The 19795-nt window shown below is 42.2% G+C and overlaps 1 pseudogene; it reads left to right on the forward strand.

Annotated features, from left to right (window-relative positions):
- The first annotated feature begins 18606 nt into the window (after positions 1 to 18606).
- Positions 18607 to 19668, forward strand: LOC102875717 (annotated as a pseudogene).
- Positions 19669 to 19795: the final 127 nt, after the last annotated feature.

The raw sequence follows: 19795 nt of genomic DNA on the forward strand, positions 1-19795 counted from the left end.
TCCTGGAGAGGGTGAAGCCAGAATGTTCCTTGGAGTCAAGGATTATAAAGCTTCATCTGATATAATATGGGCATGTTGCAAGGAGGGACTGGTCCTTACAGAGGGACATCATGTTTGGGAGAGTGGAGGGACAGCACAGGAGAGGAAGACCCTCTATGAGATGGATCGATTCTGTGAGTGGAGTGGTAGGAATGAATGTGTTTGAGATGGCGAGGCTGACACAGGATAGAATGGTGTTTAGGGCTCTTGTACATAAGGTCTCTATGAGTCACAAGCAACTCAATGGCATATAATAACAAACAACAAGTTTTATTAAATCTAAATGCAAGTTAGGGAGCTCTTGTGATATAATCTTTAGAAGTTTTACTGCTAATCCACCACCACCACCATACCTCTCTAGTGGTTCAAATCCAAACCCACTGGAGGGTCAGCTATGAGTTGGTTCCCACTCATAGGGAGTATGAGAGAGGGAAAGAGTAATACAAGTTAAGAATTTCTGTTGAAAATTTAGCCCACAAATTGAGCTATACTTTAAGGATAAAATACAAGATAGGTTTTTAAAGATTTAGTACAAATAATTTAAAGTGTATTAGTAGTAATTTTTACACTTACTGCGTTTGGAATATTCAATGACACAAATATGGTGTTGTTTTTATGTGCCATTGAGTCAGAATCAATTCATAACTGAGTCTCCAGTAAGTTTTCAGAGGCTGTAGATTGCACATGAGGAAACTGTCCATCTTTCTTCTGAGGAGCAACTGGTGATTTGAACTGTCTTTGATTAAGTATTGAGCTTAACCCATCTTCCCTTGCTTTTGAATACCTCTAGCTCCCTATAAGCCTCTTGAACGATTTGTTGAGTATTGATAAACCATCACCAAGTAGTAACTGAGGTCTTAAAAATTAGTGACTAGTTATAAGAACCAACTATTGATCCCTTCCAACATGAGGCAAAGAAGGGTAAAGAAATAAAGGAAAGTGATTCGTCCAAAAGGACTAATGAACTAGGCAAACCACAGCCTCCATAATGAGAAGAGTTGGATGGTACCCAGCTACCACTACCCACTGTTTTGATCAGGATCACAACAGAAGATCCTGGATAGAGGAGACAGAAGGGGGGAAAGTAGAACAAGACTGAAAATCATAAAAAAGACAAGACTTACTGGTCTCAGAGATTGGTGAAACCCTCAAGGCTATGGCCCTTAGACATATTTAAGCCTGCAACTGAATCTACCCCTGGTTTAACTTTGAGCCAAACAATAAATGAACTTATAAATAGCCCTATAGGAAACATCATCATAGATTGAGAAGATTGAAACTGTCAACTTCATCTTACTTACGTCCACAATCAATACATTTGGTACTAACAATCAGGAGATCAGGAGATGCATTGCACTGGGAAAGTCTGCAGTCAAGGACCTTTCTACATTACTGAAGATCAATGTCAGTTTGAGGACAAGGTTCACCGTATTCAGGTCATGGTCTTTTCAGTTACTTGTTATACTGCTGAGAGCTAGTCAGTGAATAAGCATGATAGAATTAATGCCTTTGAATGTTGATTATCCCACAGACTTCCAAACAAACCAACAGATATGTCTTGAAGAACATATATTCAGAGTATTCTTTGGGTGAAAAGATAATTAAACTCCACCTTGCATACTTTTGACATGTTGCTAGGAGAAACTAGTCATTAAAGAGGGACATCAGGTTTGGGAAGATGGATGGATGGCGAAAGAAAGGAAGCTCCTTGACTGGGCAGATTGAAACAGTAACTGCAGCAATAGGTTCAAGATTGTCAGGTATGAAAAGGATGACACAGGATAGGTCAGAGTTCAGATTCACACTCGACTCAACTGCACTCAACAACAACATGAAGTGAATAATAACATTAGGGAGAAACATGTGACTACACAAGACTAGAGGAGGGGCATTCCTCCCTCCCCCAAAAGTTCAGAAGACAATAAGAAACTGGAAAGTTTGATGGAATTTTCCTAATGGGGATGAGTCCTTAGAGAGGGACATCATGCTTGGAAGGATAGAAAGTAAGACCAAGAGAGGAAGATCCTGAACAACATGATTGACACAGTAACTGTGGCAATGGGGTCAGGTGTGTCAGAGATGGTGAGGTTGGCTCAGGGCAAGGCAAAGCTCAGAGCCATTGTTCATAGAGTCGTTATGAGTTCTAGTGGACTCAGCACATAGCAAAAACAACATCCTGCACTATCCTCACAACATCCACCAGGCACTTTTGTACAAGTGAACTCTGTGAGTCAGAGTCCACTCAACTCTACCTAACAACAACAACGACATTTGTTTCTAGGAGTCTCTGGTTTTATAACCAGTTAATGCACACAGCTGCTAACTCAAGGTTAAGAGTTTGAGTCTTCCCAGAAGCATCCTTGAAAAAAGGCAACTGTATACTTCTGAAAAACCAGCCCTTGGAAACCCTGTGGAGTACAGTTCTCTAAGTTGGAATCATTTTTATCACAACTGACATTTGTTTCTGCATTTGACTTTAATAATACAACACTATTAGCAGAGGCTGGAGCTCTTGTGGCCTAGTGGCAAGAAGCTGCACTGCAGTCCTCAAGGGAGGCAGTTTGAATCCACCAGCTGCTCCACGGAAAAGGATGGACAATCTCCTCCCGTGCAAATAACTGTCTCTGAAAACCTGCCGGAGGGTCAGCTATGCTCCAGCACTTTCACATTTCTTGCTATAAGTTGTGAGATCAAATATATGAAGGTGATATTTGGAGCTTGGCAGGGTTTGCCTCCTACATGCTCCTAGAAGGTCTAGGCTCGCACCTCACTCTGGCTGATGCCTTCACTTATAAATGCAGACACAGTCTGAAGAGGGGTGCACCCAGGTTTGGGTTGTCACCCAAAAGACACAGAATAGACTCCTGGGATTGTTTACTTATTTATTTTTAATAATCAGTGGGGAAAGTCCAGGATAACATGGACTCCAGTATTGTTGTTGTTAAGGGTCGTTAAGTCCACTATGACTCATAGTGACCCTATGAACAGTGGATCTGAACCCTACTGTGCCCTTTGCAATAATCATCATCTCTGACACCTTTGAGCCCACTGTTAAAGTCACTGTGTCAACCCATCATCTTGATAGTCTACACCTACTTTGCTGACCCTCCAGCTTTTCAAGCATAATATTCTTTCCCAAGGACCAGCCTTTCCTAACATCATGACCAAAGTATGTCAGACAAAGTTTCCCTATCCTTATCTCCAAGGAGCACCTCTTCATTGCACCTTTTCCAAGACATGCTTGTTGTTGTTATTGTTGTTATGTGCTGTCGAGTTGCCTGCAACTCATAGCAACCCTCTGTGCATCAGCTCTGAAACTTGCCCTGTCCTGAGCCAGTCTCACTGACTCTGACACACCTACCCCAATTCCTCCAGTTATTGTATCAATCCATCTCATCCAGGATTTTGCTCTCCTCCTCTGTCCCTCCACCCTTCCCAGCCTGATGTCCTCCAAGAACTGGTCCTTCCTGGCCATATGCCCAAAGTATGTGAGACAGAACTTCAAAATCTTAGCCTCCAAGGAGGCTATCTCTTCAAGACAGACTTATTTTCTTTCTTTGTGGTTCATGGTATGCTCAAGACTCTTCTCTAGTACCACAACTCAAAGGCATTGACTCTTCTTCTGTCATCCTTCATCCTCTCTGAAGCATAATACATAATTGCGAAGACCATGGACTGCATTAGGCACACCTTAGTCTCTAAACAGACATTGTTGTAGGCACCATCAAGTCAGTTTCAAATCATAGTAACTCCATTTGACAGAGTAGAATGTCTGCATAGGATTTTTTTAGGCTTAAATATTTTTTTTCTTTTAGAATTTTTTTCTTGTTGTTGTCATTGACAATATACACAGAGCAGCAAACATGCACCAATTCAGTAACTGCTCCATGTGCAATTTGGTGGCACTGACTATATTCTTTGAATTCTCACCCCCTCTTTCAGAGTTGTTCCTCCACCTTTAGAGTAAACTCACTAACCTCATAATCTTTTAAGTTGCTGTTGGCAATCTTATCCTAAATGGATAATTGATCTTGGGCTGTATTTTCATGTGAGCAAATCACCAGGCTCTTCTCACTTGGAATCTCTGGGTGGGAGGAACAAACAACTTTTCCTTTGTTTGATTAAGCTTAACTATTGAGCTTAACCCATCTCCCCTTATGTTTTGAATATTGCCAGCTCCCTTTCAGCCTCTTGAATGATTTGCTCAATATACAAATTGAACAAGTATAGAGAAAGGATACAGCCCTGTCACATACCTTTCTTGATTTAAATCAAGCAGTGTTTCTTTGTTCTGTTTGTATAATTGCTTCTTGATCTATAAATAGGTTTATTATTAACACAATTAAGCATTTTAGAATTCGTATTCTTCTCAGTGTGTTAGCCCTAGCACACATAATCAAATGCCTTTGCATAGTCAATAAAACATATATAGCCATCTGTCTGGTATTCTCTGCTTCTAGTCATTATATCCCTAGTGCCACGGCCTCTTCTAAATCCAGTTGACTTTCTGGAACTTCTTTGTTAATATACTGTTCTAGCCATTTTTATATGACCTTTAGCAAAATTTTGCTTGCATGTGATATTAATTATATTGTTCAATAATTTTCACATTTTGTAGGATCACCTTTTTTGGGAATGGGAACAAATATGGGTCTCTCTCTGTCAGTTGGCCAGCTATCTGTCTTCCAAATATCTTGCAGTAGACTGGTAAGCACTTTAGGGTTGCATCTGTATGTTGAAACACTTCCACTGGTGTCCCATCTATTCTAGGCCTTATTTTTTGCCAATGCCATCAATGCAGATGGAAGTTCTTCCTTCATAACCACTGGTTCCTGTTCTGTGTCAACCAATTTCTGGTACAGTGACTCTGTGTATTCCCTTCATCTTTTTCATTCCTCTGTCTTCTTTTGATGCTTCCTGGATCATTCAAAATTTTCCTTCAATATTACAGCTCGAGGCTTGAATTTGTTTTTCAGTTTTTTCAGCAAGTTATTTTAATTTTCTACTTCTAGCTCTCTCCACATTTTGTTGTAAGACTCTGTTTTGTCTCTTATGCTGCCCTTTGAAATCTTCTCTTCAACTCTTTTACTGCATCCTGTTATGCCCTTTGTTTTGGCTTCTCAATCTTCTAGTGCTCTTTTCAGTCTCTTCTGACATCCATTCTGGTCATTTCTTTCTCCTTTGTCTTTGCAATGACTTTTTGCTTTATTTTTGGATGTCATCCCACAACTCATTTTGGTCTTCTATCATTTAGTGTTCAGTGCCTCAAATCTATTTTTGAGATAATATTTTCATTCTACGGGGATAGACTCAAGATTATACTTTTTATTCTTGTGGACTTTTTAAATTTTCTTCAGTTTCTAGTTGAACTTGCACATAAATAATTGGTGGTCTGTTTCACAATCAGCACCTGGCCTGGTTTTCACTGCTGACATTGAATCAGGATCAGAGAAAGATTCATCAGTAACTTTTTTTTAATTGAGATTTTAATGAAAATTTATAGAGAACTTGAATTTTTATTCTTTCATTGTTGCACATTTTCCTCCCTTCCCGTCCCTCCCCACAAGTTCATTTTTCTCTTTGAAAAGAAAAAAAAATCATTCTTATACAATCCAGCCCCCAGTCCACTTTACTATGTAGCTCTTATTCTGGACTCCTGTCATGCAGGTAATACCTAATCATATGTTCACTCCAGACAGTTCTCTCCCTCATCTGTTTCAATGTCGTGTACATTACTTATTCCCTCTCTTCCTAGTTTCCCCCTAACCCCGATGTCAACTCTGTTTTATAACAGTGGCACAATGCAGCATTTGACCTTTTGTGACTGAGATATTTCATTCAGCATAAGGTCCTCCATGGTGATCCATTTTGTATAATATTTCATGAGTTCTTTGTTTTTTTTCAATGCAACATAGTATTCCATTGTGTGAATATACCACAGCTTCTCTATCCATTCATTTGTCGATGGGCACTTGGGTGGTTTCCAACTCTTTGCTTTTATGAAAAAACAGCAATAAACAAGGGTGTGCATATATCTGCCTGGGTGGCAGTTTTGGTCTCTTTAGGGTAAATTCCCAGTAGTGGAATTGCTGGGTCAAATGGTATTTCTATTTCCAACTTTTTGAGGAAGCACCATACTGCCTTCCATAATGGTTGCATCATTTTACACTTCCACCAACCAATAAGGGTTCCAGTTTTCCCACAACTTCACTAGCATTTGTTGTTTGCAGCTCTGTTGAATTTTGCTATTTTTACTGGGGTGAGATGATATCTCATAGTTATTTTTCATCAGTAACTTTTGCTGCATTCCTGGAAAGTGAGGAGGAATTGAAGTGCTTGCTACAGAAGCTCAAAGACTACAGCCTTTAATATGTACTACATCTCAACATCAAGAAGAAAAAATCTGCACTACTGGAACAATAGGCAACATCAAACTAGATGGAGAGAAGATTTAAGTTGCCAATGATTTAATCTTGCTTGAATTAAGAATCAATGCCTCAGCACCAGCAGTTAGGAAATGAAAAAACTTACTGAAATGGGAAATCTTTTATCAAAGATCTTTCTGAGATGCCAAAGGACAATGATGTCAGTTTAATACTAAGGTGAATCTAATGGTCTTTTATATTACTTTTTATACATCTGAAATTTGAACAGTGACTAAGGATGGCAGAAGAAAAATGATACCTTTCAGTTGTGGTGCTGGATAATAGTACTGAATATTCCATAAACTGCCTAAAGAACAAATAAATATGTCCTGAACAAAGTGCAGCCTGAGTGCTCCTTGAAGGCAAAAATAGTCACTCTTCATCTCCCATATTTCGGGCATGTTGTTAGGAGGCACAGGTCCTTGGAGAAGGACATCATCAGGCTTGGAAAAGTGGAGGGTCAGAAAAAGAGAGGAAGACTCTCAATGAGATGAATTGATGCAATGAGTGTAACAACAGGCAGGCTCAAGTAGATAAAAGTTGATGAGTGTAGGGTAAGGTTCAGATCCATTGGTCATGAGGTTGCTCTGAGTCATAGTCGACCTGGCAACACCTAGCAGCAAGGCGCTCCCAATCACAAGGTATTTCATCTCCTCACACATCTCCTTGTATATCTCATGTTAAAAAATAAAATAAAAATGCTTTTTCTAACCTTATCTATTCCTTAAGGAAGGTCTTGTGGCCTGGTGGTCAAAGAGTTGTGCTACCAACACACAGACAGACAATTCAAGTCCATCAAGCTGCTCTGTGAGGGAAAGATGTACCACCTACTCCCGTGTGATTGACAGTCTCTGAAAACACTCTGGACCATCAGCCATGAGTCTGTTTCCACTCGAAGGCAATGCATTGAACTGGATTGAGTCCTTCTAATTTTAAGGGGTTGCAATAGTGTAGTGGTTGTTAAAGTGTGGCCTAGAGACCAGCATCATCAATAAGATCTGGGAATGTGTTTTAAATGCAAATTCCCAGACTCCACCCCAGATCTACTGAATCAGAAAGTCTGGGGTGTGACCCAGAATGTCTTTTTAACAAGCTGTGCTGTGATTCCAATTCCCACTGAAGTCTGAGAAGCAGTGTTATAAAGCAAGGATGTAATGACTGCAAATATTGTCAGCAGAGCCTACTTCACTTCCAGGAGCTCTGCTCTCCGTCAATGTTGGTTGATACCTTTTCACTCAGGCTCCTATTAAAACACAAATCTTCTCCTTCCCCCACAGGTAACACCTAAGCTTTAACAGGTGTCTGTCATTCTCAATGAGCTTAGCAGGCAATTAGTTAAGTATAAATCCTTCCCAGAATAGAAAATTAGGAAGGTTAAGAGCCTCTGTATGGTGGGCAAGAGACAGAAGGGAGAAAGAGGAGAGGGACTTGGGGTCACACAGACTTGGGTTCATCTCCTAGCTCTGTCCCCTGTCAGCTACGGGACCTTAGGCAAGTTACTTAAAGGACATGATACTAAAAGTTATCATCACCAAGGATCAATGAGAGGACTGAGTGAGACAGTAGACGTGAGGCACTCCACGCCATCCATTGCTCAAGCAAGTATTCCATGAGTGGTACTCATCATTAAGTACTTGAAGCGACCTCTTAGGATTGGTCCTCCCTCCCACATTGCCCACAACTCCTCTTGCCTTCCTTCCTGTCTGTCATTATGATTTTTACCATCACCACTGAAGCTATTGCCCTTTCTGCCCTGAGCTTCATGACCTTAAGATTATGACTGCTGCCCCAAGATGCCCTGGAAAGGTCAACTGCCAAGGGAGGAAGGGGACAAAGGGCATGCCCAGAATGGTACAGGTGCTTCAAGGGATGGGCTGAGTCATCTTCCAGTCCCCAGAGGTGGCAATGCTGCGTGCTTCATTTGTAAGCTTGAAAGAAGGCAGGCACCTGGAGGAACAGGTCCTTCCTCTCTACATCCATCCCTGGGCTCACAACCCCTGAAGGGTTAGGCATGCAAAGGGAAACACTCAAGCAGAGAAGCAGAAAGGGAGGAAGGACGTGGTCCAAGTGCCACAGGCCTCCCCAGAACACAGCAAGACCCCTCTTGCAGGGGCAGTGAGGGGAGTCCATCCTGTGTGCACAGGTGATATGGGCAGGATGGAAACCGGGCCACAGTGAGAAGCTCCTTTTCACTAGAATAGAATGCTCTGGAAAAGGAGGTGAGGCCAGGAGAAGATGGCCAAGAAACATTCCATGGTGAAGCCTCATGGAAGACTGCTGCGGAAACCTCCTAGGGGCAGCTGCCAGCCATCCACTTCCTGGGCTCGAGGTGTGACAGGCGGAGACAGGAGTGGAGCCACAGCCTTTGCCCATTGTTCACCACTGGAGGATCTGGCCCGGCTGGATTTTATCTCTCAGGTGGCTCCAGGCATCTGCCTGACCAGGTTAAGGCCTCTGAGATGGGTCATATGGGCGTGGCTTTTCTTTCCTGGGATGACTCAAGGCCAGGCTCAACTCCCTCCCAATAATGAGAGGAGGTCAGATTCCTTTGGATTTGGTAAGTACACTCCATAAGGGCTGCCTTTTGTGATCCATTTTTAATGATATTTCTTTCATGAACAGACAGCCACATCCTTCCCGCAGATAGGGGGAATGGAGGAAGAGGGTGGCCTCTCCAGACAGCACATGAGCAGGACTGACTACACACTGGTCAACCCACAGTGGAGGGCCAAGGGTAGGTCTGGCCTGAGCAGTCTGGGAGGTACAGAGCCTCTTGGGCCCTCCTGGTCAGCTCTTCTGCCCCTCCTACCCAGCTTCAACTCCTCCACAGTTCAGCTGCCCAAACAACTAGAGAGTGATGCTACTGCAGACGTGGGAGACAGAGGAATGGTGGTAAAATTGGGATACCGAATGCTTGACTGTGCTTTACTACAAAATAAATTAGTTGCAACTGGGAAAGACATTTCCAGTACACTCCTACAGCTGGCACAGTTACCCTTTCATCACTTCACTTGGAGAAGCCTTCTAGCTGTGGCCTAGAATTTATGAGCAATTCCACATCCTCTCCTACTTTTATTTCAATACAACCAACAGCACTGCCTTTTCGCTTTCTTATGTATATGTTTGTTCACTTTTTAGGGAGCTCTGGTAGCCTAGTGGTAAAGAGTTACTCTGCCAACCCAAAGGCAGGTGGTTCAAATCCATCAGTTTCTCTGCAGAAGAAAGATGGGCAATCTCCTCCTGAGTGATTTACAGCCTCTGAAAACTGCCTGAAGGGTCAGCTATGAGTCAGTTCTGGCTTGACAGCAATGAGTTGGTTTTGTTGTTGTTGTTGTTCATTTTTAAATACATTTAATTTTTAGAGAGGTTTTGGGTTTATAGAAAAACTATTCAGAAAGCACAGCCCTCGGATACCCCTTTCCTTGTACATCATTTCTTCTATTATTATTCTTCTCCATTAGTATGTTTAATTTGTTACAACAAACCAATATTGACACTTGTATTAATTAAAATCCACGGCAGTTATACAAATAGAACAAGGGAGCACTGTACGGTTTAAAATTGAGAAAGGTGTGTGTCAGGGTTGTATAGTTTCTTCATATCTATTTAATCTTTATTAAAGATTAATAATAACTGGGAAACCATTCAAGAAGTTGGGCTCTGTGAAGAAGAATGCGGCATCAGGATTAGAGAAAGACTCTGGGCTACATCTCAACATTAAGAAAACAAATATCCTCACCACTGGGCCAATAAGCAGCATGAGGATAGATGGAGAAAAGCATCAGTGTTCAAAAAATCAAAGGACGTGTTACATTAGGGAAATCTCCCAAAACCTCTCCAAAGTGCTAGAAAGCAGGAGTGTCAGTTTAAAAACTAATGTGCACAACAAAATAAAAGTAAACAACCCAATTTTAAAATGGGCACAGGATATGAACAGACACTTTACCAAAGAAGACATTCAGATGGCCAACAAACACATGAAGAAATGTTCAAAATCCCTAGCTCTAAGAGAGATGCAAATCGAAACTATGAAATGTCATCTCACCCCAGTAAGAATAGCAAAATTTAAAGAAATACCATTTGACCCAGCTACTACTACTAAATTCCACTACTGGGAATTTACCCTAAAGAAACCAGAACTGCCACCCAAGCAGATATATGTACACCCGTGTTTATTGCTGCTTTGTTCACAATAGCAAAGAGTTGGAAAAAACCTAACTGCCCACAGACAAACAAATGAATAGAGAAGCTGTGGTAGATTCACACAATGAATACTATGCTGCATTGAAAAACAAGAAACTCATGCAATATTATACAAAATAGGTGACCCTGGAGGACATTAGGCTGAGTAATATATCTCAGTCACAAAAGGACAGATACTGCATAGTGTCGCTGTTGTAAAGCGGGACTGACATTGGAGTTGCGGGGAAACTAAGAAGGGGTAAGTAATGTATACTGCATTGTAACAGATGAGGTAGAGAACTGTTTAGGAGGAATATATGATTAAGTATTATTGATATGACAAGAGTCCAGAATGAAAGCTGAATAGTGGAGTGGACTGGGGAGGTGGAGGGGATTGTATAACAATTAAATAGAAAAATGAACTGAGGGAGGGGTGGGCAGGGAGGAAAGTGTGCAACAATGAATGAATGGAAATCCAAAGTCTCTGTAAACTTTCATTAAAATAAATTAAGACAAAAACAAAACCTAATGTACATCTGAGCCAAGCCATGGCATTTTCAATTGTTTCCTAGGCATATAGAAACTGGACAATGAATAAGGACTACAGAAGAAGAATAAATGCCTTTGAATTGTGGTGCTAGAGAAAGTACTGAACATCCCATAAACTTCCAAAAGAATGAACAAGTTATGCTGCCTTGGAGGAAATTCACAACTAAGGTCTCCTTAGAGACAAGAATGGTGAGATATATATTTATACCTTTATCTATATTTATACCTGTATCTATATCATCATCTATATATATCTATATCTATCTGTATCTATCTATCTCTATCTCTAGCTATCTGTATCTCTGTATCATCTATATCTAGCTCTATCTCTATATCTATACCTATACCTATATCTATCTGTGACGGCCTAGTGGGTAAGGAGTTATGTTGCCAACCCCAAAACAGGTTGTTCTAATTAATAAGCTGCTTCAAGGGAGAAAGGCAGGCAATCTCCTCCTGTGTGATTTTTTACCTCTGAAAACTCACTAGAGGGTCAGCTATGGGTTAGGTTTAACTCAATGACATATAACAACAACAATACATATGTTAACAACCTTATGCACAACAGCTCTGAAACTTGCCCTGTCCTGAGCCAGTTTCATTGACTCTGAAACACCTACCCCCATTGTCCCAGTTACTGTATCAATCAATCTCATCTGGGGTCATCTTCTCCTGTGCTATCCCTCTACCCTTCCCAGGGTTGGTGTTCTTCTCCAAGGACTGGTCTCTCCTGGCCACCTGCCCAAAGTATATGAGATGGAGCTTCAAAATCCTAGCTTCTAAGGAGAAACTTGTTTTCACCCTCTCCAAGACAGACCTATTTGCTTTGTTGGCAGTCTGTGGTATGTTCAAGACTCTTCTCTAGAACCACTGCTTAAAGACATCCATTATTCTTCTGTCACCCTTAGTCATTGTCCAGCTCTCTGATGCATAGCAAGTAATTGTGAAGACCATGGTCTGGATCAGGTGCACCTTAGTCTCTAGACTGATATTGTTACTTCTTAGTACTCTGAAGCAGTCCCTGATTTAAAAAAAGAAAAAAAAGCACCTTGCACTGGGAAGAATCTGTTATTTCTTGACTGCTGATGTTAATGGTGGTGACTGTGGAGCCAAACAAATTGTAATTGTCAACATCCTCAATCTCTTCTCCATCTATCATGGTGCTGCCAATTGGTCCAGTGGTTAGAATCTTTGTTTTCATGATGCTGAGCTTCAATCCATATTGAAGGCTCCAGTCCTTGACCTTCTGCAACAAGAGCTTCAGGCCCTCCTCAGTTTTAGCAAGCAAGGTGTGTCATCTGCATAATGTAGGTTATTGATGAGTCTTCCTCCAATCCTGATGCCACATTCCTTCTCATAGAGCCCAGCCTCTCGTATAATCTGTTCTGCAGATTAGACTGAAAACTTATGGTGTCAGGATGCACCCCTGACTCACTCCTTTCCTGATTTTAAACCTTGCAATGTTTCCTTGCTCTGTTCCGAGGATTACTACTTCCTGGTCCAAGAATAGGTTTCATATAAGCACAATCATGTGTTCTGGGATTCCTATTTTCCTCAAGGTTAGTTGTAATTTGTTGTGATGCACAGTCAAATGCCTTGACATAGTCAATGATACACAGATAGACATTCCTCTGGTACTCTCTGCTTTCAGGCATCTAACTTTAGCTATAATATCCCTAGTATCACAGCCTCTCCTAAAACCAGCCTGCATGTCTGGCAGTTCTCTGTTGATGTGCTGTTCCAGGCATTTTGGGATCATTTTCTTGCAGGATCTTGCTTTCATGGAGTATTAATGATATTGTTCGATAATTTCCACACTCTGTTGGATCAGTTTTGTGTTATTTTTTTTTTGTATTGGTAACAAATATAGTCAGGGGATGAAATTGCTCAGCTTCTCTGTGTCCCTTGCCTTTTCACACAGTACCCCAGGGTTCTGGGAAACAGTTTGGTAAACTTCTATGCATCCTGATTCTTCCTAGTAGAAGAGGAGGAACTACATCAGATGCTCTAGGCCTGGCACTAGCACTTCTCAGTATTAAGTTACCAATTGTGAGCTCTGGTGACCTACTGATAAGAAGATATTCTGCAATATCCCAGAGGCATGTGGTTCAAATCCACCAAATTGCTCCATGGAAGAAAATTGGGCAATCTCCTCCTGTGTGGTTTACTGCCTCTGAAAACCTGCTAGAGGCTCAGCTATGAGTCAATTCCAACTTGAAGACACACGACAGTCCAAGTTTAAAACTGTTGCTCAAATGCATATGATGAAAAGCACATCTCCAGATGAAGGGGCCCTACCAAAAAAAGAATGCTAGGTAAGAAGAGGCTCTCCAAGCTGTGAAATCCTTGTGTTGTTGTTGTTCTTGCTATGTGCTGTCAAGTTGGAACTGACTCATGCTGACTCTCCAGTGAGTTTTCAGAGGCTGTAAATCCCACAGGAGGAGACTTCCTATCTTTCTTCTCCAGAACAGCTGGTGGATTGAACTGCTGCTGACTTTGGATTGGCAGCACAACTCCCTATGTCTAGGGCTCCAGAGCTCCCAGAGTTCCCACTGAAAAGTGAGAAGGCCTCCTTGGATACCAGAGTCACTGAGGCAGCTCTGACTCAGGGCAACCTCACGTATGTCAGAGCAGAACTGTTTTTAAAGGATTCTGAACGGCTGATGCTTTAGAGGTCTACTACCAGGCCTTTCTTCTGTGGTGCTTCAGGATGGACTCAAACCTCCAATCTTTCCATTCCTAGTCAGGAATATAAACTGTTTTCACTAACCAGGCACTCTCTCATTGTAAGGCATCCTCATCATTGGTGCTGTGAAACCATCACAGCTGATCCTCCAGCAGGTTTTCAGAGGTTGTAAATTATACAGGAGATTGCTCATCTTCCTCCTGTGGAGTAGCTAGTGGATTTGAACCATGTACCTTTGAATTTACAGTACAACTCCTTACTACTAAGTCACCAGAGCTCCCAAGGGCAGCCTCAAAATATTTTTTAAAGAATAAACTTAGAGTGAAGGATCATCCAAGAAAACTAAGTATGGTTTTTAGGGTTTTTTTAATAAGTTAAAAGAAATTGGTGCAGAGAACAGGTAACATTGTCTATTCATTACATTCTGGAAGCAAAATGCACCTGACAATATAAAGGAAACAAACATACTAGCCTCAGCCACATTCTAATTCTTCTTGCAATTCTTCTATTTTTTTTTTCTTCTTTCTTTCTTGTCTAGCTCTCATGCAGATTTCTGGGTTGAATGTGTGCTTTTGATCAGCATGCCTTAGTCGGGTTATTTTCAGCTCGTGCTCAGAGGACCTGGTTAACATTTTCCTCTTTGGTTTGCCAAGTTAGTTTCCACTGCTACCTGCCCACTGCTGTACCTGGAGTCAGCAGTAGCTGCCAATTCTTAGTGAAGGGCAGAAGTTAGCCCAGTGTGAGGTTAATTGGACCAAATTAAAGCCATTAACTTTTAAAAGATTCTCTCAGAGGTCTGTTGGAAAAAATGTTTAAATGGGTTCCTCAGGGACTTAGGAAAGAAAGTTTGGAAGTGAAATTGTTCTTGGAAACTGAAATGGTATTTCTGGTAGTAAGGGTACCCTTTTGTGTTTGTCATCAGCGCTATAGATATTCTCTGAGGAGTCTCTTTCATTGCCATCGAGTTGGAATTGACTCCTAGCTGACCTTCCATTGGGTTTCTGAGGATATAAATTGCAAGGGACAGAATGTCCACTTTTCTGCCTAGGAGTGCTGGCAGAGTCAAACCAGGAGAGAGACATGACTTTTGGGTGAGCTGCACAATTCCCTACAGCAATGCCACCAGAGCCCACCCTGAGGAGTTTATTGTTGTCGTTGTTGTTGTTAGGCTGAGTGAAGTAGGACTCATAGTGACCCTATGAAGAGCTGACCTGAACCCTCCCTATCTGTTTCATCCTCGTCATCTCTGACATACTAGAGTCCATTGTTGAAGTCAACGTGTCAATTTATCTCATTGGCAGTCTTCCTCTCCTTCACTGAACCTCCATCTTTTCAAGCATGATGTCCTTTTCCAAGGATTAGCCTCATCTAGTTACATGACCAAAGTGTCAGAGATGAAGCTTAGCCATCTTTGCCTCCAAGGAGCATTCTGACTAAGCTTTCTACAAATCTTATCTGTTTGTTCTTTGGTAAATCCATGGGACAGTCTCTTCTCTAGCGCCACAGCTCAAAGACATCAAGTCTTTTCTGTCATCCTAATTCATTTTTCAGCTCTCTGATGGATAGCAAATGATTGAGAAGACCATGGCCTGACTCAAGTGTACCTTAGTCTTCACTCCATAAACTGAGGAGTTTAGAGAGTGATAAGAACAGAGTGAATCAGCCCAATGTCCAAACCAAAAAGGCAAGGGGAAGTGGGTTTCATGATTTGGCAATGCATATCTCTTCCTTGAAAACATGACTGTGAGATTCTTTGCATTTGTTTAAAACCTCACATACTCTCATGATAAGCAGAGTTTTGTTATACTGAATCGTCAGGTAATTGGAAAACATTTTTTTTAATATCTAGAACATTGTGGTCATACATCCTGTTCTTTGTGATGCCCACTCAGGACACTTTCTTCCTTAGGCCTCCTACTTCTTGGAAAAGAAGTTGGGAGGTTCAAGTAGCCAAGGGCAGAAGACAGCTGTCATTAAAAAAGCCAGCCTCATGTTAAAAATGTAAACTGATGACTGCAACTCATCCAGGGGGAGCCCTTGGGACTTTCAGAGGACCAGGCATGGTGGGCACAATTGTGGAAGGCTATGTTGATAGTATCAATGACACAATAGAATTCTTCCAGAAAATTAACCAGGACAGGTAAGAGGCTGGAGCTGTATCAGTTGAAATAAATGAAAATATGTAGAAGAGAGAATTTATCTGGGGGTAGGGCAAGGGTGTGGGCTCTGTCTTCAGCTTTTAAGTACTGTTCAGTGTAGTCTGTGGTACAGAAAGTATAGTCCTTGAGTAGGAGTTCCAGGGAGGAAGAGTTCAAGACCATATTCCATTCACTAACCTAAACACTTTACACCCTATGGCTTAATTTATGCCTCACACCAACTTTCAGGGATACTGACTCATTTTACAGTTGTGCAAGCAAGCACAGAGAAGTTAAATAACTCCTCCAAAGTCACATAGCTCTAAATGTAGAGCTAGAGTGTGAACCCAGTTTTCTTACTAGCCTAGAGCTTTGCAACTAAGCATTATTAACAATTTGGGGGAGGGGGCCACTGGAGATATTACCAAATGTTCTCTGAGTGGCAAAATTATTCCCAGTTGAGAACTATTCATTAAGCTAGTCTTACAGGATGGGTCAACCTGTGCTGCCCTTCTCTTCAGCCCAGCTGAGGGTGCCAGTAAAGACCTCTACCCCTCCAAGGCTGATGAAGTTCATCCAGTTGGATGGCATGATTGTCCTGAAACTTGCTTCTGTCTAGAGATATCCTAACCTTGGAAGTGGTTTCAATATTTGCTTTTCCTAATATCATTGGCATTTGTTTCAGTGTCCCATAGGCCAAGGGCCAAAAAAGTAATTTTGATTGTTGATTGGGGCAAAAGCTGAAGAGACACCTGAGGTTTATGTTCTATAAGAAGCTCAATATCAACTATGAAAATTAGGCCAGGTGCTGATTGTGGAACAGACCATCAACTACTCCTATGCAAGGTCACGCTGAAATTAAAACAAATCCCCAAGAACCAAAAATATGACCTTGCATCTATCCAACTTGAATTTAATACTGTTTGAAGAACAGATTTGAGGCCTTAAACACTAAGGAACAAAGATCAGATGAACTGTGACATGATATCAAGAATGTCATCAACAAAGAAAATTCAACCTTTCTGTAAACTTTTGTTAAAATAGAAAGAATAAACACATACACAAAATATAATTCTATTATTTGGGCTATAAAATAAAAGTCAGAAAGACAGAGGATGAAGAAAAGACCAAGAAGGATGTCAGAGGAGACTCTGAGTATTGCAGAAGCCAAAACAAAAGCAAACAGAAGAAATCAGGAAGTTAAAGAGTCAAACAGAAGATTTCAAAGGGCAGCTTGGAAAGATAAAGCAAAATACTGTGCCAAAATGTGCAAAGACTTGGAGTTAGTAAACCAATAGTGACAAACTTGCTCAGCATTTCTTAAGCTGCAGGAAATGAAGAACAAATTCAAGCCTCAGGATGCAATACTTAAAGGTACTATGGGCAGAATAGTGAATAATCCAGGAAGCATCAAAAGAAGATGGAAAGAGGAATTTAAAAACACATACCATTGAAAAACAATGAACTCACAAAACATTATAAACATGAGGGAGCATGGAGGACATTATGCTTAGTGAAATATCTCAGTCACAAAGGGACAAATACTGCATAACACCACTGTTAAAAAATAGGACAGACATGGTGGGTTGAGGAGAGAATGGGGAAAAAGTGGACAGATAATGAACATTGCATTAGATTAGATTAGGGGAAGAACTGAAAGGAATATATGATTAGGCATATGTATGATAACAATCTGGAACAAGGGATGCATTGTGGGGAGGGCTGGGGTAGGAGAGGGCAGAAGAAAATTTACAACAATGAAAAAAAAAATAAAACATTTCCTATGTGGAAAAAAAAAGAAGATGGAATGAGTACACAGAGTCATTGTACCAAAAGAATTGGATGATACAGAAAAAATTCATGAAATAGCAAATGATCAAGAAACAATGTTGATGAAGAAGAAATCCAAGCTGTTCTGAAAGAACTGGCAAAAAAATACAGCACTAGGAATTGATGGAATACCAATTGATATGTTTCAACAAACAGATGGAGCCGTGGATGTGCTCACCATGTTGTGCTAAGTGATCTGGAGGAAAGTTCCTTGGCCATCTGACTTGGAGAGATCCATATGCATTCCTATTCCCAAGAAAGGTAATCACAGAAGATGGCAATTATCAAACAATATCACTAATATGATACTTAAGAAAAATCCTGCAGAAGATTATATAAAAACAATTGGAACACTCTATCAACAGACAATAACCAGAAATAAAAGCTGGGTTTAGAAGAGGCCATGGCACTAGGGATATTATTACCAACATCCGATGGACCTTGGCTGAAAGCAGAGAGTACAGAAGAATGTCTATTTGTGTTTTATTGACTAGACAAAGGTATTTGATTGTGTGGATCACAGCAAATTGTGGCTAAAATTGAGGAAAATTAAATTTCCAGAACACTTGACTGTGTTCGTGCAAAATCTATATTTACACCAGGAAGCAGTCATAAAACAGAGCAAGGAGGTCTACTGAGGCCTCTGCGAGGAGAACGCGCGGGTCGTTGCTGCGGTCGTGGATCCGCTATGGTCTCGCCGAGCCCCGGGCCCCGAGCCACGCGAGCACCGGCCTAGAATCAGGGTCGAAACTTAAAGATGGCTGACCAAGAACCCGGGGGCCTTAGCCTCCTTCAGCAGATGGTGGCTTCAGGCACTGGGGCGACAGTCACCTCTCTCTTTATGACACCCCTGGACGTGGTGAAGGTGCGTCTGCAGTCCCAGCGCCCCTCAGGAGCCAGTGAGCCAACACCTCCCTCTAGACTGTGGAGCATCTACACCAAACTGTCGACCCCTCTCCAACCTGCTGGGAAGTGCCTCCTGTACTGCAATGGAGTCGTGGAGCCAAATGGGGCCCGCTGTGCCACCTGTTTTCAGGAAACCACCCGCTTCACTGGCACCATGGATGCCTTTGTAAAGATTGTGAGGCATGAAGGCACCAGGACCCTCTGGAGTGGCCTCCCAGCCACCCTGGTGATGAATGTACCGGCCACCGCCATTTACTTCACCGTCTATGACCAACTCAAGACCTTCCTGTTTGGGCTAAACTTGACCTCTGACCTCTATGTACCCATGGTGGCTGGCGCTCTGGCCCGATTGGTCACAGTGACTGTGATTAGCCCCCTTGAGCTGGTGCGGACGAAGCTGCAGGCTCAGCATGTGTTGTACCGGGAGCTGAGGGCCTCTGTTCAGGCTGCAGTGGCTCAGGGAGGCTGGCGCTCTCTGTGGCTGGGCTGGGCGCCCACTGCCCTTCGGGATGTGCCCTTCTCGGCTCTATATTGGTTCAACTACGAGTTGGTGAAGAGCTGGCTAAGTGGGTCCAGGCCAAATGACCAGACATCTGTGGGCATCAGTTTCTTAGCTGGCGGGATCTCAGGAACGGTGGCAGCCACCCTGACTCTGCCTTTTGATGTTGTGAAGACTCAGCGCCAGGTCCAGCTGGGAGCGATGGAGGCTGTGAGAGTGAGGCCTCCACGTGTGGACTCTACCTGGGTGCTGCTGCGGAGGATCTGAGCTGAGTCAGGGACCAAGGGATTGTTTGCAGGCTTCCTCCCAAGGATCATCAAGGCCGCCCCCTCCTGTGCCATCATGATGAGCACTTACGAGTTTGGCAGAAGGTTTTTCCAGAAACTCAACCAGGAGCGACTGCAGGGCCCTTAAAAGGGGCCAGGGATTCAAGACCCACCCCCATCTGCTTCATGGATGGATGCAAGCTGGAGACTGAGCCAAGTGCCTTTTCCTCAGCACTGAGGGGTGGGGAGCTGCTTCCCTTTCCCCCCTCTGGGTC

This window comes from Elephantulus edwardii, unplaced genomic scaffold, assembly GCF_000299155.1.
Source record: "Elephantulus edwardii isolate Elephantulus edwardi_28Jun2011 unplaced genomic scaffold, EleEdw1.0 scaffold00013, whole genome shotgun sequence".
NCBI classification, from domain to species: Eukaryota; Metazoa; Chordata; class Mammalia; order Macroscelidea; family Macroscelididae; genus Elephantulus; species Elephantulus edwardii.